This window comes from Pogona vitticeps, chromosome 1, assembly GCF_051106095.1.
Source record: "Pogona vitticeps strain Pit_001003342236 chromosome 1, PviZW2.1, whole genome shotgun sequence".
Classification (NCBI taxonomy): domain Eukaryota; kingdom Metazoa; phylum Chordata; class Lepidosauria; order Squamata; family Agamidae; genus Pogona; species Pogona vitticeps.
In genome coordinates, this window is record NC_135783.1 from 267,314,270 (window position 1) to 267,333,227 (window position 18,958).

The 18,958-nt window shown below is 37.6% G+C and overlaps 1 protein-coding gene across 16 annotated transcripts in view; it reads left to right on the plus strand.

Annotated features, from left to right (window-relative positions):
- Window positions 1–18,958, plus strand: part of TEAD1 (TEA domain transcription factor 1) — a 222,686-nt gene that overhangs the window by 31,027 nt on the left and 172,701 nt on the right. The window contains exon 1 of one of the 16 annotated variants that reach the window (XM_072985785.2): window positions 16,670–16,724. The exons of the other annotated variants lie outside the window; for them this stretch is intronic. The gene's annotated coding sequence lies outside the window, so the exon portion shown is untranslated. Of the gene's footprint in view, window positions 1–16,669; window positions 16,725–18,958 lie in introns of those variants that run through there. 16 annotated transcript variants of the gene reach the window in all.

Sequence of the window (18,958 nt, forward strand, 5' to 3'; positions counted from 1 at the left end):
CTTTTCTCTGAAAATATGTTTCTAAGAGTCCAGTTTTGGGTAATTGCAGCCAGAATCTTAAAAATAAAAAATCCAGTTTAAAATATAGAATTCTGGGAATAGGTCTCTTCACTATTATGCTTACAACAACATGATGTATGACTTTAGGTAGGTAGGTACAGAGATCAATACATGAGTCTCTGAAATTATCAGAAGTAACTTTTTGGTAAATACAAATCAAATGGCAGGTATCCAGTAGCACCAAGACAGAATTCAACCTGGACAGATAACATGCAACACTTTTTAGAAACATAGTTTTACACAGTGATTAACATTAATAATTGTGTGGCATCAAGTCAATTCTGACTTATGGTGACCTTTTCCAGGGTTTTCCAGGTAGAGAGTAGGCAGAAGTGTTTTACCATTTCCTTCTCTTGGGGGTGCCATGGGACTGTACAGCTTGTCCAAGGTGTGTGTGTGGTCTTGCTCTGCAGTTGTCATTCCCCCAAGATTACCTTTTTGTGGGAGATGCTAGTTTTAGTCCTCAGAACTGCCCCCTGCCACTTATCTCGGGAGAAATGGCATGTATATAGGAAATGTTCAATGTGCCAGTGTATGCTCTTTGCCACTTTAAATCACCCTTTCTCTGTTTTGTTGATATAACTGCATGGAATATTGTAGTGGATAGGTCTGACTACTATCATGTCTGGTTTCGGCCCTCAAGTATGCTGTCCATTGGCTACATGATAACATTGTAAAGAACAAGTGAGGATTTTGAGGAGGCCTGTATATATTACACTTCAGCATTTAGAAACATGCCATAAGCGTGGCATAAATTCTAAGATGGTGGTCTTTCCTCATACAGCAACAAGTGATATATATCACTGCAGTGGAATCAACGTTAAGATTATGTCTGGTGGCTGTCACTGCTTCCATGCTATCCACCTTTACGCTGCACAAAGTGCTATCCACCTTTACTCTGATATATAAAGGGAACTCAGAAATAAAGACAACCCTGTCAGTGAGAGCAAAGATGGAGGAGTCAGTGGTAAAATGTTTTAGTGTACAGTATGTCACAGTCCTCTTGTTTTCCCTGCTGTAAACTGATGCTTTCCCCCTCTGCTTCCAGGGCTGTAGCCTTGTGGAAGCTCTAGTCCATTTATTAGATGCCCTCCTATGGCTTGGACATGGGGTGCTCATTATTGGGCTCTGCGCCCTGTGTCAGTCTAGGAGCACTGGTCGGTGGATGCTTTATGTCAGGAACACTTTTTTTGCACCTTTAAAAATAGCATGTGTGCATGACAGCTGTAGGCCTTTTTCACTCAGCTTGAAATAGTAATCTTCAAGAGAGATATTACTAAGCCCTCAATGAAAGCAATTGGCCACAACTATTATTACCCTTGTGTTACTCCTTTCTAGGCTGTAAGTGCTTTACAGCTTTAATTGCACCATTCTTGTATCAATCTTGTGAGGGCAAGTGATTAACTGTATTAATCTGTGAGTGCTACTGTAGCTGTGTACATTCTCGTAACAACAGTTTTAGAAATGCAGTTCTTCCCATTTCACACAAGGAGAACTGACGCTAGAAAACATTCACTTGCTCTCAAGGGTAGCTGAAGAATTTGTGGTTGATCAGGAATTGGAATCCAGCACTTGTCCAGTCAAAGGCCGTGCAGTATGACTCATTCAGTCGAAAATGAGCAGAAATGCATTGCTCTTTGCCATGCCATGGATGCAGAGAAGGGCTCTCAGTTCAGACTTAGGTTGGACATCCTTATTGATTGATTGATTGATTGATTGATTGATTTGATTTGATTTATATCCCATCCATCTGGTCTATACAACCACTCATCCTGTTTTCTGGATCCGTATAGCCACTCAAAAGATCTAGCAGCTGTTATCCCACTGTAACTATTACTAGTAAAGATAATGCTGTTTTTTTCTCCCCATGTTTGCTGCTTCATTTTATGTTTCCAGTTCTAGTGTACCGACATCCACAGTTTCAATTAATTGACTTTTTTCTCCAGTTGAATTTATACAGTAGGATTCCAGCTAGAAGGAAAAAGACATTGTCAGTGAATAGCTTTTAAATGACATTCTGCACAACCTTGCCATTATGACTTTGGGGAATATTTTCAATTCTACATCTATCAGTGTATGTACTGTGAGCCACACTTTTGTACTGAAGTGGCATCTAAACTTTACATTTGTTGTAGAGATTATGAAATAATTCCAGGGCTTGGAAAATTGTTGATATTCCCTTTAGCCTAACTTCTTCCTTCGATAAACATACATAAAAAAATGGGAAAATATTGCTGTGCCTACAGTTCACTGTTTGTATGAAAGGCAATTTGGTTTTCTAGTAACATTTCCATGATGCTTTTATACAAAGGTCAGTGGTATGTAATTACCTGGCAGACTGGTGGCAGGTGGTGTGTTGAAGCAATTGCTTCCCTACATGTTAAATGTAATAATTACACTAAGGAGTTAGGTTGAAAAGTGTAGGGGAAAATAATACTTGTACCAAAAAATTAATGTTGCACTTGTCATAACATCTAATTTAGTAATATGCATTAAGAGTAAACCAGTGTTTTTAATTTTGCGCTGAAATATTTATTCTGTAGCTATTCCATGGAAATACACCTTGCTGCAGTGCTTTTTCATGTGAATACAACATTTTGGGAGGGTGTGTTGGCCTGCATTTATATTAAAGGCAGAATGTTGACATCTTTTTGTACCTGACTTACATGAAAACATAGGCACTGCCTGCTTTTATGGCAAAGATATGGAACTGTTCACAAGAAAATAAAATAAATAAAAGAAGATATTGTGAGTCATTGAAGGAGGGATGTATTTTCTTCTAAAGGAAAGTATGCAATTTAAAAACACTTCAGTTTTCCCCTTTTATTAAATTTTATAAAGACTTCCCTATTTTACTTTATAGTAAAAAAGCCTTTTTATATAAACAAAAGCGGTGAAGTTTTTTAGAAACAGGAATAAGACATGGTAATAACTTGAGATTCTGATAAAACAGACATGGCTTTATTGTTTTTGGTATTGTTGATAAAGTGGGACAAAACAAAGAGCTGAAGGAATCTCTAAATAGGCTAAAGTGTGTGCGAATGTGCATTGCACGTCTATTTAACTTTCACTTTAGTTGCAATCCTATGCGCATTTACCTGGAAATAAATTATAACTAAGTGGATTTACTTCCTAGCATATATGGATGGAACTTCACGGTCAGAATTGTGTAAGAAATACTTTGTGTAGACTAGCATTTGTAAACTGTGCTGGGGAACTATTCAAACTTGAATGTTGACTTAATGCTTGGTTTGCAGTAGACATGTTTTCATAGCTGAAAGGAAAAAAAATACCATATTTATACCTGCAGTTTTCTGCAGATAAAGTGAGAGAAAGATGGAGGAATAGTCATGAAGACAATATATTTAAGGAAGCTTTCAAAGCACAAAGCTTTCAAGGAACAAAGGAAATGCAATAGTTTTCTTACTGTATCTCTAAACCTTTCACACTTTTCTTGACATTGTAGCATTTATGAAGCAAGCTGGTCAACGTTAAGAGAAGGTCAGCATCTCTGTGAGTGTGTGTTAACAGCTCAACAGATTAACTGAAAGTGGCCAGCTGCCAGCAGTGGGAAACCAGATAGGTTATGGCATCCCAGTAGAGAGGATCTTGGTTTTAGAACGCTGGAAGAAGTCAAAAGTCTATAGCAGAGAAGATGCAGGAGTGGGACCAAAGAGGATGGACTGAAATAGTGACTGAGGGAATTGAGGGAGGCAAACTGAAACCTGACAAGGTAGAAAATTGGAGGGTGGAGTTTATATATTAGCCAGTGGAATAAACAAATTCCCCTGCAGGAAGAAAGTAATGACCAACCACCTTCTTGCTCCTGTTCTTCTAATCTTGTATAAATGGGATTCTTTTTCAGTTCCTTTTCATAGAGGCTGAAGGGAGGGCATAACAGTTTCAAGTTCCTCTGCGTATGAAATGGGAATGTATGCATTTTCCTTGCAAAAGAAGCTCATACAGGATTTTGCTACAGCGGAGGTGTGTTTGTGATCCCACTTTGGATGTTATACAGGATGTTCTGACAAGCCACTTGCACTTTTTCTTGCCTTGCTTATGTCGTACCATCTGAAACTGCTCCAATACAGCCTGTTATCATTAAGGCTGAGCATCTTATTTGGACTGGGAGTTTGAAAGTCATAACCAGGAGACAGAGCATATCATAAACTTGAATGTACTGATAATTATATTTTTGTTAACAAAATACCCTGCATGATAAGCGTGTTCCACAGAACAATTAAGAAAAAGAATTGCAGTGTATAATTCCTTCCATAATAACTAATAAATAAATAAATAAATAAATAAATAAATAAATAAATAAATAAATAAATAAATAAATAAATAAATAAATAAATAAATAAATAAACTATTTCTGCCATCTGTTTAAAAAGGTCCTATGTTAAACACACAAGTTTACTTATTCAGTCATCTAAAAATTGGGCAAATATTTATGCAAGATGAACTAGTAATAAAACTGTGATTTTTGGCTGTTGCAATATTGGTTGAGTTAGGACTTTCACCTTAAATTCAGGATGTTTCCAAGAAAGGTGTAAAAAGTAATGAAAAGCCTTGGAGAGGGGAGAGAAAGAGGAGAAATCTGAGTAGTGGAGTTTTAGAGGAATGGGTTTGCATTTCTGAATAATCTCAGGCTAAAAAAATTATATTATGTTTAATTATAACGAAGCAGGCAAAATGTATATGAAAATATATTGTATAGCTTCTGTGTAAGGCCTAAATAACTGTTAGCATTGATTATTAGATTAAAATAGATCATTTATAAGGGGCAATCAATTTGGGTAATCAAATTGAGACTTGAATGAGTTATAAATTTGATTATTCTTTGGATGATTGTTGTAAGAAGTGATTGAAACTGGGAGATTCGGCCTGAGTTGGATTAATTACAGAAAATTAAGGCTTGTCAAATGGAGTTGGGGTATGAGATCAATTTAACTGTAGGGTGAATAATCAAGAAAAACAAATGTCTTGAAAAATAGTGAAAGAGGAGGAAAGTAAGAGATGAGGATGCAACAGGATGATCAGTTATGTCCTTGCTGAGATCGTGAGGAGCATGCATGCAGTTTAGCAAACTTGAATTATTCTAACTTTGGTTATGTAAAAGGATGTGGTAGTGTGAAGAATTTATGGGCAAAACATAAAATTAGAAAAAGGGGGAAGTAGAAATTAGAAGTAAAGAAAGAAACCCATTATCAAGAAAGGTAACAACTACATGAATTGCTAAGCTGATCTACTACAGTGGAGAAGGAGGGGGAGAGAACAAGAAAAAATGATTAGAGATCCGGGACCTTAAGTATCAAAAAGAAGTTTAATACATATACTAGATGAGAATGGAGCTGGAGGTAACATAAGCAGGAAAAAAACCTGTAGGAGTAACAGTTGTTTTAGAGATTGTCTCCACTTTTTGGAACAATGAAAAGTGAGACATATAATATTTGATTATGTTTACAATCAGATAATGGCCTGTTTCACACCATTGTGCCTTACTGTTTGTGAGGGTGTGCTGCCTCACTGCTTGTGCTGCAAATTGTTCAGATATCCCACTGTCCACATCTTCTTTGTTGTAACATCTGAAGTTTGCACTCTGACTTTCCTCTTTCTTCACAGACCAGATCACAAGCCATGAATTTGTCTTGTCTGATGAACTCTGACTTGTCGGGGGTGATGCAATCCAGAGTGCTGGGTTCAGATTTTACAGCAAATGAATGAGGAATGGGATGCGCATATTTTCCCCTCGCTGCTCCCACTTGGAAGAGGAACCATCAGGCGGCATGCTTATTGTGGCTCATTCATAGCAAGCCAGACATCTGAGTACATCCAGATTCTCCACTGGCAGCATGTATATGTAAAACAATCCGAGATTCAGTTGAATCTTGTCTTTAGCAGAAATAGTTCTAGTGGAAGAATTGTCTTCTGTTCCTTTTGCTGTGCATTTGGCAAATGTAACGTTGGTGTTTTGCCAGGGAGAGGGAGAATTGATTTGGCCCTGTAAACTGAAAAGAAGCAGCTCAAAGTACACTTGGCAGCTCTCATTCTTATTTCATTCCTTTTAAAAATAGCTTTTTCTCAGAAATTCAAGAAAGCTGCCATAGAAAAGAAAGCTAGGAGTCTTGGTGTACCAGTATTAGAAGAGGGTCCTACATTTAAACAATCCGACCAAGGGGGAAAAGGAAAATTTTCTCTACTCAGATGTCAATTCAGAGGTAGTAATAAAGCCAGTAAAGAAAATATTCAAATCACACTAAGCTAATTATTTAAATAAAGATTCAAATCACACTAACCTAAATTATTTACAGTTGGGAGGATAACTATCCAAATATATTTCCAGTTCAGTGCTGGGCTTCAAATTACTCCTCAATTCTTAAATGATTATTTTATGCTTCCTTTTTAAGTTATCACAGTGTATAGAAGATTGTTTGGTAGCTATCTGGAATCATCTTCCTGTTACAGGTATCTAGATATGTGCTGCTATGTTTCTGGGAAAGCAAAGTTGAGAAATCATGAGATGATGTTTCTCTTTGTTCAGCAGTTTTTGTTTTAGAGTACTTTTAATTCGCATTGGAAAATAAGACAATTTAAATATCTAAATATTTTAGTAGTTACATGTTATTAGTGGGAAATTAGCATGACACTTTTTATTGATACATACTTGCTAGGCTTTGAAAACTTATACTGTATTTCTTCTACTTGTTTACCTTTCAAAAATGTGTGAACATTTGCTCTGTCTTCCTGGTGTATTCTTTAAAATAATATAAACATTTGCCATTAGGCAATAACCACAGTTCTTCTAAAACGGTAGACGAACAGAAGTGGTGTGGCGCCAGGGTTTACCTCCCACCCAACTACTGAGGTGTGGAGTAGGCTTCAAGCTCTCATATTCCATTTTTCTTGACTGAAAGGGCTTCTTTCTCCCTTTTGGCATAGTCTCTGACATGTGATTAGAGGGTAAAATATGGATAAATGGTGTGATGTGATTAATAAATACACAGAAGTAATCTTCCACAGTTAAAGTTCCTGTAAATGTTGTGATAATGAACATGGAGCCATCCTGAGCAGCAGTTTTTATTGTTCCATCTAATGAATTGCACTATAGTAGTGTAAGCAGAATTCAGGGTTAATAAGGTTTTAGGGGCATTGACAGGAGTTGTTTTGCTTAAATGAATCTTCCACTTTCCGTGCATTCTGTGACCATGCTTGGATATTACTGGGCTTACACCCCAGGATTTTATGATGGGTGAGATGAGTTGATTTGGGCTTTGATGTCATTTCTTTCACTTTTGCTTTTTGGGTGGAGGCTAATGACTACATTGGGAAAGCCTTGTATTTGTTTCAATGTTGGGCCTTTGGGACTTGGAATATATAGGATGAATTGGCAACTGAGACTCCTTTTGTTGATTGGTTAGTAGAGAGACATTTCTATACAAGCAAAGAAGCTGAGGATCCATCTGGTGGTTCACTCATAACAGGTCTGCCCACATCTCCTTAAAGAGCTGATGGTTTGCTTAAAAAGCTCATAGCATGCAGACCAACCAGTGGTAAAATGCTTGCAGTAGTATGGATCAATCTGGAGGGAGGAAAGGAATACATGCTAATCTGGGCTGCCAACCCTCTGCCTTCATACTGTATTGACACTGGAGGTAAGCAAAGGCTTTTCATGCACAGATGGCTTGACAAAACAAAACACTCACATTTCATTCTGCAGGCTGGTGAACTGGCCTTTCCAGAGAAGAGAATGTTTACGCTGCGGAGCGTTTTCTTATGTCCTTGTCTCATTTTTTTCTCATTTCAGAGAAATGAGTCAACTGGCATTCTTTTGTTTTCACCTGTAAGAATGCTGGCTAATTGTTTAAGTTGATGTATTTTTTAAAACTCATGAGAAAGGAACAGCACGTTGCACACTGTCTTTATTAGCCAACCATCAGAATAAAAGGATGATAAACAGATACTCTGTCTTGAGAATTCATTAGCTTTGAACCAATCTGTGTATTTTTCAGCTGCAGAAAAAGATGAGAAATAGATTTCAACAGTTATGGGAATTGTTTTGTTCATTATTTGATTTTTAACCAGATATTTTTAACCAGAACCCTCTGCTTTATTTCAATAATAATTCATTTGATGTGCATTGTATACATTGTGCATTGTACTGTATATAGTTCAGGAGTGAAGACATATTGCTCACAAGAATAGCCTTCCTTTTGGCACTTGCCCAAGATTACTTCACTATGTTGTTATCAAAAGGCTCGATTTTTTTGTCGAAGATAACTCGTTTTAACATGTGATTGCCAATGTTGCAAATCATGTTCAGCTAGCAAAAAAACCCAAAAATCTTGGCTGATGATTAAGAGAGTTATGCTTTGCATTTTACAGAGCAGTTGTGTTTACTCTAGCTATGCTGATGTTTCCCAAAGTAAGCATGCAATGTTTAGGGGCAGATGTGCATCCTTTAAAGTATGTTGAATGCAGGAACAGGATTTCTGGTTGACTGTGCCTCTTCTGCATGTTCACAGACAAACAGAGTTTGTATCTCTTTTTATGTTTTCTCTTTGTTTCAGGATACATTAATGGAACCGTTGCAGATGTGAGCACTGTAAAAGTAATAACACCATCTTCATGTGCTTGTACACTTAAAAGTAGTTAGTAAGAAGTCATTGGATTTACAGTGATGATGAATGGATTTGTGTTGTTTTTGAGAAAGAATCTGCATGGATTGAAATGCATGGGGCATCTTAGGACATTTTGCATTCAGTTTATTTCAAGGAGTTGTGGGACCTTCCTATTCACAGTTTTGTTTTTTTTTTTGTTTCATATTAAGTGGATCCTCATAGCAAAGCTGGACTCTGCAATGAATCTACCTCTTGGAACAAGCAGCTTTAAAAAATCACTATAGTAAGTTCCTCAGACTGTGGAAGAGTGAGCAAATTACAAAAACCACATTCCAGTCTTTGAAATATATTTTTGTTAACATTTTAAGATCTGCACACTTTATCAATGCTCATCTTAGCAATGGAAAAAGGAAATCCCTTTGCTGTTCCCTTGCAGCAGGACACAGGCAATATTTTCCTTGTATTGTTCAAAATATTTATTCTGTGTTTAGCTGCCACATGCCTAAACCATGGTATGGTGTAACATTCTTGAGCATGAACAGGCCACAGACTGACTTGGTCTAATTCCTCCTGCCTGAGCCCCCTGCCTCCCAAGATTAAACATCTCCCTTTGCCATTAGGAGGATCCGCTTGCATTCATGACCTCCTGTTGGGATTCCCATAGGCAACTGTTTGTGTAAGTAGAATGTGGAATTAGAAAAAAACGGTTGGTATGATCCAGCCTGGCTTTTCTCATACAGTGGTGCCTCACACAACGATGTTAATTGGTTCCAGAAAAATCAACGTTGTGTGAAACATCGTTCTGTGAAACACCATTTCCCATAGGAATGAATTGAAAACTGGTTAATCCGTTCCAATTGGAACGGATTGCCATCGCTGAGTGAAAATCCCCATAGGAAACATCGCTGTGTGAAACAATGTTTCCTTCATTGGAATGTATTGAAGCCCACTCAATACATTTCAATGTCTTTGCTAAGTCCTTTTTCGCTCCTGTAAAAGTGTCTTACAATGTTTGGAAACTGTTTTAAATGATTGCAGTGGTTAGCCCACCTCCAGAAAACCTATGCAAACTGATTTTGGTGTTGTTCTGACACTTCGTTAATTTATGATGATTTTTTGTTTTCTCCATTGGAAACCATTAGACAGACCATCCAATGGTTTCCAATGGAGAAAATTCAAAAAATCATCATAAATTAACGAAGTGTCAGAACAACACCAAAATCAGTTTGCATAGGTTTCAGGAGGTGGGCTAACCATTGCAAACATTTAAAACAGCTTCCAAACATTGTAAGATACTTTTACAGGAGCGAAAAAGAGACATCGTTGTGTGAAAATCCCCCATAGGAAACATCGCTGTGTGAGGCGGCAAATTTAACAGAAAAAGGCATCGTTGTGTGAATTCATCGTTGTGTGAGGCACCCGTTGTGCGAGGCACCACTGTATTTTGCATTCACTTTGGTTAATCAAAGTTTGATGTGTAGTCATGATTTTTGGAGTTGTAATGAACATGGTTAGTTTCAACAAGCCTGCATCAGAAACCATGGTTTGCAGTTATGTTTGTTTAGGCTACACAGGGAATTGATTTGATGGTGCACCCAGTTTTGTGCGTTCCTGGCTGTCTGTGTTATTTGTAAGGCTGTCCAAAACCACATTTTAAATAAGTTGATTTTTGTCCCAGTCTTTCTTCACTGTCTTTCATTCACATAGTATGGATTTCCACTGGAGATCTTTGCTAATTCCAAGCTCCTCTTCTGTTTTTAATTTCAGAATGTGAGGGGACATATATTGGAAAACATGCATGCAACATGTTTTTAGAGCTTTTCATCTGATATACTGTAGCTTTTCTTTCTCAGTTTGCTTACCCCATGGAAGGGGTTCAGAAATTGGAGCATAGCTTTCTAGTCTGCATTCTGTGGAGTGGACATGGCGACATAAGTTTACCTAAGAGGTGAAAAGATATATATATTTCTCCATTGTATGTATTGCACTTACTCAGACCATTTCAAGAAGTCCAAAAAGAACCTTTCAAAATATTTTCCAGTCACATCCAAGATTATTTTTTGCTTCAGTCTTCTCCCAGCAACCATAGTACAGATCATGTGTTTGTTTTCTGGGATTCTCTAGCACTGGGTAATTCTATATGAGGGAAGTTCCTGTTGGAATTTGTGTGTAGTCCATGTACATTTAAACCGCCATGTTAAGAAGCCAGGAACTTCAGTTCCTCTAAAAAAATAAAAATTCTAGTCTATGAATATGGGGACATTGTGCTTCTATATCCATGATTCAAAACACCAGGAAACAATCTGATATTGCTGTACAACATTGAGCCCATGTTGCCAGCAGCAAACAAGATGCCAAATTTTACATAGCAAAGGGCAGCCTGAATGTTGACAACACCAAAGGCAGCAGCTAAGATGGCCTACAGGATATACTCCTGTACTCAGCTACTATTCACACTTGTTGAAAACCAGCCATGACAACTGCTTTGTGCTTGGATGAGAAGTGGTTAACTGATTCCAGTCACCTATGCTTATCAGCATGTCTTGTTTCAGTGTGCAATCAGTTTCCTTCTAGATGCTTGCATGAAAGTGGAAGCATAGACTTAAATTATGGTTATGTTGATAGGTTTTCTAAGTAGTTTGATGTTGCATAAATGTGAAAGAAGAGTCTGATGCTGCATGACACCTACAGTTGGTTCATGGAACAAGCAAAGTATGAATCATGGTAAAGTGGAAACTATAAATTTAAATATTGCAGTGCTTAGTGTAAGTGAACTAAAGTTGACAGGAATAGAACACACATTCAGTCAAATAATTACAAAGTGTTTTACTCTGGACATGAAAATCAGAAGAGATGGAGTGGTTCTAATACTGAGGCATAGTGTACAACAGACAGTTATAGGCTATAATGAAATGTCTGACCGAATAATTTCACTCCATATCAATCTTATAAATTAATGGTTTGCTCTGTTACTAATCACCATATTTTACTTCAAAATAAGCTAGCCATTGAGACGAAGAGTGCACTATTTACATTGTATAATAGAGTTTATAAAAGGGCAAATTATATAATATTTAGTTTGGATATACTATTAATTTTACTATTAATATTTGGGGTTCTTTGATGTTTGATAGACTCTGTGTCTTAAAAATGTGAATGAATATGGTATTAAAAATTGCTATTTTTTCCATTAGCTTTGGAGTGTTTTTTTTTTATATATATATATTTATTTAAGGACAGGTTAGGGTATACAAAAAGTAAGGGGGAATAGGGAAAAGGGAAAAAGGGTTAGGGGGATAGGAGAACAAAAAGTATACAATTATCCAGTCAATTCATATTACAATAACAAATCAACTTTTTGCTTTTTCACAATTTGACTACCCTCCTGCTTTCATCTTATAATTAAATTTTAGTTTAATTCTGTGTTACTCCAACACTATCTGGTAACTGCAGCCATTTATACAATACATCCCATCGTTCAGTTTTCTTTTGAATTGAACATTCTTTCAGCCCATCTGACAGGATATCCATTTTTGTCATTTCCCATATTTTCCCAATAAGTTTCTCTTGTTTCAGTATCTCTGCTTTCTTGCGATTTTTAACATAATTTTGGAAGCTGCATAGGTCACTGGATGACTCTTTATCCCATCTCTGTTACATGGTGTCATGCCCAATAAAGTCGGTTCTGAAGTTTGTGCAACTTCATTTAACTGTTGTTTGGCATCTAATGTCCCCTCTTTCATCACTTTCATCAGATCTTCTCTTTTGCTAAGACCTTCATTCACTTGCTGAAACCCTGTTATTATTGTCTTTTGCATAGTAATCTGCCATTCCTTTTCTATTTCTTGTACAACGATTCCAAAACTTTGAGCTTACACAGACCAAGTCTCCATTTGATGTCTTAAATTTTGGGGGCCATCTCAGGCTTTCAAATAAGTGGGTTTGTATAGATTATTGGGATGTGGTGGCACTGCGGGCTAAACCACAGAAGCCTGTGCTGCAGGGTCAGAAGACCAAGCAGTCGTAAGATCTAATCCACGCAACGGAGTGAGCTCCCGTCGCTTGTCCCAGCTCCCACCAACCTAGCGGTTCGAAAGCATGCAAATGCAAGTAGATAAATAGGGACCACTTCGGTGGGAAGGTAACAGCATTCCGTGTCTAAGTCACACTGGCCATGTGACCACGGAAGATTGTCTTCGGACAAAACGCTGGCTCTATGGCTTGGAAACGGGGATGAGCACTGCCCCCTAGAGTCGAACATGACTGGACAAAAATTGTCAAGGGGAACCTTTACCTTTACCTGTATAGATGATACTATGTCCTTAACCACAATGATCACCCCTTAGATATCCTTCAACAGTTTCCACAATTTTATCAACAATCCAAACCCCTAATCATAAACCTCCCCTTAGACCTCCCTCCAATCTTTATCCAAATATTATAATATAAAGATCAACTTTTAACCCAGCAAATTCAAATAGAACCGTGGCACAATTATTTCTTCTTCTCCCGAGTCTAGCAGGCTACTATTATCAGACTCACACACAGTCCAACAAACCAAAACAACAACCACAGAGTCTCAGACTGTCGAGTAGTTGTCCTTGAAGCCCGTCTTATGATCTTTCTATTAACCCATTGATACTCCTCAGTCCAGACGACCAAGTCAGCTCCTTCTTTCTTCTCCAGAAAACCACCAGATTCTATTATCAAAAGTTCACAGAGTCCAGGAAAGAAAAAAGAGAAATACGTCCAAACCAAACTGCATTCACAAAACTCAAGTCTCTTGAATCCTGTCCAATGGTATTACCGTCTGGGATTCTTTTCCAGAAACACATGATTTATTTTTCCGTCTCACTCTCTCGGCTTTGAAACCAGTCTGCTGTATTAAGAGTTAGTTAGTTAGTTTCGCTTTTGAAGCAGACTGATAAGATAGGCTCGCCGCTGCTTTTCTTCTTTCAGCCAAATATTTTCATTCTTATTTTCAGCTTAATGGGGCTGTTTCATAAATCAAAGTTTTTAGCTTACTTAGTTGTTATATATTTTAAGTTTATATTGGTTGTTCTCTTCTCCCCTGGTAAAGGGTTACTCATTGCTCAATGCCAAATATGGCTTCCCCCTCCAATCCGTGCTGGATGATTTCTTCAGAGGGAAGAAGTCTGGGTTTGCCTCCCATTCTTCTCCTGCTGCTGCTCACCATCTGCTTCAGAGAGAATTCTCCTAGACTCTCCTTCGATCCCCATTTCAAAAAGGGGATCCCGGACCAGACAGGTTCCAGTTTTTCCAGAGAGCTCTTCTCTGGAGCTACTGGCAGCACCGCAACAAAGCCCCGCCTCCAGCTTTGGAGTGTTTTGCAGTGATCTCTATAAAATGGTTTGGAAACATTTGCTCTCACAATAACTTTTGAAAACTTGTTTTTCTTCCTTATAAAGTAATTTCTGTTTGAAGGTTCTTCTATCTATGACACACAGTTGCACTGACTCGACAGCATTTGTCTGTGTCTTAGTACTAATTTCCCTGCTTGTGCAAAAACACAGCATTCCAAGAAAAAGATTTAAAACAATACATGATAATGTACGTCCAGATAACTCCTTATGTGTGTTTATATGAAACACCCTTCCTAGATTCCTAAAACCTTCCTAAATATAGAAAATGAAGGATTGTTGGTTTTGTGAATAATTCTCAAGCAAGTGAGCAGAAGACATGAACAAACAATTTATTTTACCAGATGGCATGTAATAGCCAATCTGAATAGGCATTTAAAAAAAAAAGCCACAGAAAAATCGGATTAACTTTTGACTTGTCTCCAGATGGTGTACAGTATGGAACAGAAGTGAGGATTATGTGACATAACTTTCACTCCTAGGTAACCTGGCTGACACCAGCCATGTACTTTTACAACAATGAGACTTCTGGGGTTCAATAGATACAATAATTGCTCTTTCTATAGTGTATTTTCCCCTTTGATCCATGAAATAAGTTTTCATTTCCAGCTGGTGATAGAAAAACAAACTCTTGTTTTGTGAGTAAAGTAAGATGATTTATGACTGATTACACCGTTTGGTAAAACATATACTACAATGAATAACTCAGATATCTTTGGGAAAGAAAAAGGCAGTAAATGTTTATTTACTTTTTTATTTTTTAAAGAAAAGGATTCTTCTCTTTAATGGTACAGTGATTCTGGTTAGTTTATCTATGCAACATTAGCATGGCTGTTTTCCAGCTAGAACTAAATATAAAGCCTATGCTGAGTCTATATAGAAAGAAGGACGTGAATACCTTCATTGTATGTAAATGAGCTTCTTGTCACTAGCTTTGGTTCCCTCTAATCAAAACTGTTGACTGGTGTTGCCCACTCTGGTGTTTCATTCTCTTTCTGGGACTGGCATCAGGATTCCCCTGTGAAATGGCTGTCATTCCAAAATTCCCTCATCCTGGACAAGCAGCAATCCCACGTTAGTGCAGGTCACACAGTGGGTGGATGCAGAATGGGGAAAGTACAGGGCAAGGGGGCATTTTAACTTGAGTATCTGTTGTACCTCGAAGGATATCCCCTTGAAATGAAGAGCTGAGGGGTCTTGGGGCATTGGTCTGTGTTTTATTCCATTTACCTCACAGACTCATGGTAACTGATCTGCAGAACTCTAATGGTGTAGTGACCACCTTCTTGGGATCTATTAGCTTTGTATGGTTGCCCTGGTCTCCTGTACTAAGGGTCTTTCCATGACTATTAACAAAGAGAGAGTTATTGAGAACCACTGTGGTGTAATGCGCAGCCATGGAAACTCCTTCGAGGATTGGTATTGGTAAAACTACTCTTTAAATATCTCAAAGACTTTGAAAATCCTATTAGAGTTGCAATAAGTTGGCTGGGGCTTAATGGCACATAAGAACAAAAGCAACATTAATGGAGGAGGCCAAAGGAAGCCGACATACATAAAAAATATGGCAAGACCAAATTCCACATAGTTTTCTACTTTCAACTAATGCAGTCATGTTATGGAATACACATTTAAATAGTGCATTCAGGCAGGTTATTAGAGGCATGTGTGGTTTTAACTGGTGAGTCTTGCAGCTTTTAATGGTAATCTCTCAATGGAAAAGTCTTGCACAGTCACCCCTTCAGGCAAGTGTTAACCCCAGGAAAGAAACGAGATAATCACATATCAGACATTACAAGTCTCATCCTATTGGGTTGTGGTTTGGTCATGTTGAAGACACAGTTATATTTCTAGACACTGGTGCCAGTTGTTTGTTTCTTTCAGGAGAGATAATCCATGCCATTTAAAACATAATCATGACTAGGTTCGTTCTTAACTGAGTATTTGTTGCAGGTTAAGCACCTGGATCAATTTTTAGATGAGGAAAAATGTTACACAAATTATAAGCAAAGGATACACATATCCAAGTTTTGATTCACTTTCTGACATAAAAAGGCGTGGAATTTCTGTTTTCCCACATGCCTGTGAGAATAGCCATTAGCCATCTCCTGTCTAAACTTTTTAATAGACTTGGTGAAACCTATGAAGCCAGAATTGCAGCATTCTTGGATGATGAAGAATAGATAATTCATGCAAAAATAACGATACAAGTTTGTAGTGGGGAAAAGAGTCTTAAGGTCTTCCATAGCTATTGAGTGTGGTAAGAAAGGATACTTGGTATATTTTTATATTGTTGCTGTATTGCAAGTAAAATACAGTATGAGGCACTCTACTAAATAATCAGAAGTTTTGTGTGTGTGTGTGTGTGTTTTAAACAAAAATAAAAACAAAATACCACGGAGTCCTGGGATATTTTAAAGACCAACAAATTTTAAATGGCATAAGCTTTTCATAAACTGCATCTCACCTTATGTCATAAATTGCTGTGTCAGAGTTACAGCTTATTTAGCATTGATGGCTATGTGGAGCCTCCTAAAGTGTAACTGTAAGTGAAACTTAATTGAACAGAAGTTTACTTGTGAACCCTTGGGGCTACTTGCAGGTCTGCCATTCTGTGATTCTGTGTAAAGCTTCAGAAGATAGAAGACAGTAATCTCTGGAGGTATTTGGGATTTTTCACCATTTATCTTTACTCTCCATCAAAATTGATCTCATTGGTTTTAAAATGGTTATTTTAGAAAATTAGTAGATGGAGAAGGTACATCATGTTCAGTTGTAAATAATTGCCTGAAACTGGATTGCACAAGTTGTCTATACAAAGGAGATCTTAGAAAGGTGTGTTGGAGGGTGTAATATTAGCTTGTGGGCAAGTAGAGTTAAACTTGTTTTTCAGGCTGGTCCTGCATAGCTGTCTCATGCTGAAGGCTATGAGCATTCCAGAGAAGGCATAATTGATTGCAGTGTTTTTAAATGCTTCAATAGGTAAAGATTCCAGTTCTAGCAACATCAGTGTAGATCTCAAATGCATTTTGCCATCCCAAGTGAGCCTCATCCTGTTCGATCTTAGCATTTTGCTTGAGCAACATTTATAAGCTTGGGTATTTTTCATCACCGTATATATTTTTTCTCTAAAAGTTCCTACTGTTTAATACATATGATTCAGAACTTCATGATTATTCCATTTCTTGTGATTTCTCTGGAATATCTGTAAAATATAATTAGTCCAGTTACTATAAAATAACACTTTAAGCAAAGGCAAAATATAAATATTGGCGGACTTGCCTCTAATATTCACCAATCTGTGTGCATATATGTAGCAGGAGTGTGGATGTTCTATGATAATTTAATTTGTTAATGAAGCAAAATGGAATCTTTACTACACTTCTTTGGCTCTTTGAGGCCAGGTGCAATTAATTAATTTATTTGTTCTGTCTTAGTAGACATATTCCAGCTAATGTAGTGTAAGAGGTTTTATCTTTATGCTTCTAATGAAGAGAGGCAGCTTTCTGACAAATAAGGATTTCCTGATGAGTCATTCCATTAGGACTGCATAGAACTTTCTGAAAAGTGAAAGAGCTGGCAAGCAAACAGAGTCTCATTTTGGGGCAAAACCTATTCTGCAAGAAGAGCTGACCAGTGAAAGATAACATTATAAACTTGCCACCTGACTCTCCTTCAGGTTGTAGTGATGAAACATTTTCAGGTAATACGTCTAATACAAAAGCTGGAGGGGAACTGACTGTCCATGGGTGAACACATGTCTTTGGTGCCAATGTGATTAAGGTAACATAATTAAGTCAGTGTAACTTATGTAAACAGGCTTTTGTCCAGGAGTGCAGTTACTTTGCTGATATCCCGGAAGTCTAGTTAATCTCTGGTCATGTTCCCAGACTTTGATGAGAGTTAAAGGAAGTTATATAATATCAGATGTGTCTAAGAAAGGGGATTGTGTTTTTGTGGTGTAACATTTCAGAGACTGGGTTTCATCAAAGCTCCCATGGAAGCAGATACAGTAGGTTCGTTTTTAAGGTGCCCCAACTCTTTTATTTTTGCTGGCCATGCTTGAGACAGTCTTAACACAGCCACCTCATTAGAAACCATGCAAAGCCACTTTTGTCATTCCTAATTTTTATCCTGTTCTTACTACAGTTGCTGGTAATATAATACATGGTAAATTTAATATGCATGAACACAAGGTATGCATTAAATTGAGATTGGTTATAGCAGTATATTCACATATTTTAAATATTCAAGTATTTCAGCATGTGTACCAAAAGTCTAGAGTGTCATTAAAAATTACAGATTATGTGCTTTTGTGTAGCCGTAACATACATTGTGTTAAGCTGTGTATAGTACTGCAAGAAAATGCAACAGACCTCTCCTTCTCCACACTCCCCATCAAAGCCATAAGAAAGTGTTCAGAGGTGTTCACTTCGGGATTTCCTTGACTGCATCTTGTCATGCCTTATAAATTGACAAACTGTGGTTAGTATTAACTATGGCTTACTTAAAGCCATGGTTTCAAATAGTTTGTTTCAGACAGCACCCATTTATTGGTTCAGAAACATCTCACACTGTGTTTAAGTAGAAACCAAAGCAAACACATCTTAAGTTCTGGTAGATGCATCAGAGTAGAGGAGTGTGCAAGCCTGAAGCTTTCTGTAACTTGTCTGGATCATGCTGCACTATAATTTTGGGTCATGGGAGCCATGCAACCATTGACTGCCTATGTACAGTGGGGTCTTGCCTTGAGAACTTAATCCGTATTGGAAGGCGGTTCTCAAGTCAAAAAGTCTGTAAGTCTTGACCTACAGTGCATTGAAAACCGATTAATCCCGTAACAGGCCGTTTTTGTTCCATTTTGGTTTTTTTCTGGTCTGTAAGTCAAATCTCAGT